At 27.6% G+C, this 4,000-nt stretch overlaps 1 long non-coding RNA gene across 2 annotated transcripts; it reads right to left on the reverse strand.

Moving 5' to 3' along the window:
• Positions 1–388: 388 nt before the first annotated feature.
• Positions 389–3,989, reverse strand: LOC112591427. 2 transcript variants are annotated; one of them, XR_003114503.1, is made up of 6 exons: positions 3,455–3,989; positions 2,988–3,119; positions 2,319–2,399; positions 1,522–1,829; positions 779–930; positions 389–715 (listed from the first exon to the last, which is right to left on the reverse strand). It is a non-coding gene; the product is annotated as an uncharacterized LOC112591427 (long non-coding RNA). The 2 variants fall into 2 exon arrangements; XR_003114502.1 differs by lacking the exon at positions 2,988–3,119 and having other exon boundaries at positions 391–715.
• Between the last annotated feature and the right edge of the window lie 11 nt (positions 3,990–4,000).

Raw genomic sequence — 4,000 nt, forward strand, 5'->3', positions numbered from 1 at the left:
TTGTAGAGATTTTAACAGATAAGAAAAATTGTAGTGGTTATGAAACTTTAACAATTTAAACAGGCTGACACTAAGGATAAAAAAGAAAACAATAAAGCATCCCCATTAAGCAAAAAAATTATGAAAGCTCTTAGTATCCTCAGTAAATCAATTCAGCACAGCATGGATAAAAAAGACTATAAAGTTTGAGTACCTAGGTAACATTACTCTTATAAAAGCATGGTCATCAAGTTACTTGATGCAGTAAAACAAACATTAATAGATACATATTTTAAATAACACATACAAAATAATATAAGCTGCTATAAAATAATCACAATATGATTTATGTAATATGTAAAAAATACCTCTATACTTTTTTTTAATTATACATATATTTAATTTTTTTTTCATAATATGTAAGTACATATGAATAAAGTTTAAAATATAAAACCCATAAACAGTCAGTCCATTTTTACATCCCACTTTGATACAAAAGTATTCCTATTAAGCAGCTTTTACTGTATTATGACCTGATCTAATGAAAATTTCTAGTTTCATCCATGATCATAATCAAAACTATTTAAATTAGAATAATATGAACTATGTCTCTAGACAAATATGAAATTTATCAATAAATTCTAAAACATCTCATCATATACTGTTTTAATAACTGTTGAACTTATTGTTGGAGTAAACCTTGAATATTTTTTAATTCTGTTCAAATATTCTTTCACTAAAAATGTAAAAATGTAAATATAAATAAATATAATTATTTTAATTTTCTAAAAAAAGATACTTTATATTGCAATTGCAATACATGTGAACAACTATCTGACATTTTTCATCTTGAATGGACTGCATGTGATTATAAATATCAAATATTTTCAGGAACAACAATGAAAATTTCATTTGTTGAAAAGTTGAAAAATCTAAATCTCATCATAAAACCTGAAATCATTTTTAAATCATCATTAAATAATACTCAGAACAATTGATAAAAAAAATTGGAATCAATTTATTCAATGGTTATACTAATAAATTTTAAAACAAATCTTAATTGATACAATTAATAATACAATTTTAATTCAATTTTTCATAAATTATTCTTACTAAATTGAATTTTAGCTAGAATTTATGAATATGCCTTGAATACTTAAACATCAATGGTCTGGTCTTATGTTGGACGTCTTCAAAGTGCTCAGATTTTAAGAGAGTAGGGAGAAGATGATAAAAGAAAATTCATCAAAAATTAAGCAAAAATAATGAATAGGATTTTCAAAGTTTCAAATCTATAACAAACTGAGCAAACGCTTTTTTATCTATCTATCCCAAGGTTTTCATTTTGAGTTGATGTACACAATATATAGTTGAGAAGAGTGTGTCAACTACCTTCTCAACCACCTACCATATTTAGAAAAACTAGTCTATTCTTGAAAATTTCAGCATAGTCTGGATTAAAGATAAGTAGTAATGAATTATGAGTACACTTAAATCCATACAGTCTTGCTTTATCCAAATTCCAAGGAAACCAAATTTTACCTCATCTCCATTGCCATTTGACATGATATGTTAGTCCTTTTCAGAGCATTCAGAAAAAAGGAATGATTAAAGACAATGCATGGAGAACTAAGTAAAAAACAATGCAAATTATAGAATTTGAATCCATGGCTCCATATATCATATATTGGACACTGAGGCACAACCAATTGAATCACCGTAATTAATCCTTTCAATTTTATTCATATCAATGAACTCCTTTTTAGGCCAATGAATGTATCATACTACTGAGGAAAAGAGCGAATGGGTCAAGGTCTTGAACAATTTCAATATTGTACATTAAAGTAAACCTAAAAAATAATAGATTAAATTAGAAATTAAAACAAATATTACATTAAGGAATAAGTACTCGCCTAGAAATGGTTAATTTTTTTAAATTAAATTTTAAGTGATTTCTTTTTAAATTTTTAATCTAAAATATAATAGATTTGTATACAATAAAATATTCGTTCTAAATAAACTATTCAGGTAAAAAACTTATTTCATATTTGGTCTAATTAATGATAAGACAATTGTAAGTAGTTCATTATCTTAAAACAAACCAGGGGTCAGGAAAAATATAACGAGGCAAGGCTGTAAGTAGCAGGTATGCATAGTATTTTATCACATATGTTAATTTTAATAATATTTAATTTACTTTTACCAATATTTTACTAAAATATAGTATTGACTCATTAGTAGATTATTGGAATTAAAAAATATAATCAATATAATTTTGCTTGTAGGTTTTAGGTGAAATTAATTTTAAAAATAATAAACAATAATAAAATTTAAAATACATATAGGTATATTATGTGAATCCGTAATTTTAGCTCAAGATTATTCAAGTCTCAAGAAGTAAAAACTGGTGAAGCTGAAACCTGTAAACAATTAAAACATACAAATTAGAAACAAAAATTAAAAAAAAATATTTCTCATAGACTTAGGTAATACCTAAGTATTTATTTACCTAAGTAATCATAGATAATATATATTATATATATTAATTATGTATACCTATAATGAGGCTCTTGTTATTAATTAATTGTTAATACCAAGAACTAGTTAATGTCTTTGGTTAAAACTATTAATTTGGTTACTCGTCAGTTTCTACACAAAACTATGTTTATATTGCCTATATTTTACTCCTTACGCTGTTTAGTTTTCACCAGAATAAATTTTAATATAGGTAATATCTAATAATTTATAATTTTGCTAACATGACCTCTGACCTCTGTGTCTGTAGTCATGATTAATTATAATTTGTATTTTGTGTTACCTGTCTATCATTTACTATCATTTGGACAATTTAATTATAAACAGTTAAATGTAAATGAGGGAAAATTTAAATTTAAAAAAAAAATACAATAAATGTCTTATAGATATTTAATATTAATCTAGAAAAACATATTTCCAGAATATATTATATATTATAATTATGTACAATATATTATCTTCAATGACATTACTTTTAAAAATATTTAATTTTTAAGTTTAATATTTAATCTCTTGACGAAAATCTTCACTGAAGGGTGGTCTCTACAATTTGTTATTCCCATCTGAATATTATTTGTATCAAATATTGTATCACTTAAACATATCTGTAATAGATAACTCAATACAAAATTATGCTATAAAAAAATAAAAGTTTAATGTGTATTCAAAAACTTTATACTACATTTCTTAAGTTATATTCGAATGTCTAGTTATTTTATTTCTTAACATTAAGCAATTTGAAACACGGAATATGATTCAAACACGTCACCTGCAGCTTACAACTAAGCAATTCACAAGTTGTAGTTATTTATACTTTGCAAGTGAAATAGCTCAATATTTTCCAATATTGTTGGCATTATGTAAACGTTAATGGTAAACTAAAGTTACAGTTTAAAAGTGGAATTATTATTTTCATTTTCATTTTCTTATAGGTACTTACTTGCTTGGTACACAATTTCTGAACCCTCTCAGTAAATTTTCGATACACGCCTGCTTGATAGATCTATGCACCCTCTAAAGATTTTAAATAAGCGTTCCTAGTCACCCCGAGTAGTTCATCTCATAAATCGCTAAATGTTAAAAGCATCGAAACCCTCTCATCTACCAAAAGTACCAATGCTGTTCGAAACACATCAGAACTCGAGTAAACGTTCACGGTCGCATCGTCGGAACATTATATTTCATGAAAACGTTGTCTAAAGCATGAAAGAAAAAAAAATTAAAAACACCGACCGAGCGTAGGAGGCGCGCGATCAGTCGGCCTTTCGACTGTAATCGAGCCGACCGAACCGTCTGAACAAGAATAACATCGCGAGTCGCGACTCGCGAACGGTGAAAACGTTGGAATCACCTGACGGCCGTCGGAAGAGCTGCTGAGCGGCCGATATGCGCGCACAGTGCACACGCATGGCTAAAAAGATAACAATAATAACACGACGACCGCACGGCCCCGAGCCGCAGCTGGTCCGGGCCGCGCGCGCGCGTG

The sequence above is a fragment of the Melanaphis sacchari genome, unplaced genomic scaffold (assembly GCF_002803265.2).
Source record: "Melanaphis sacchari strain LSU unplaced genomic scaffold, SCAv2.0 Contig0_pilon_pilon, whole genome shotgun sequence".
NCBI lineage: Eukaryota > Metazoa > Arthropoda > Insecta > Hemiptera > Aphididae > Melanaphis > Melanaphis sacchari.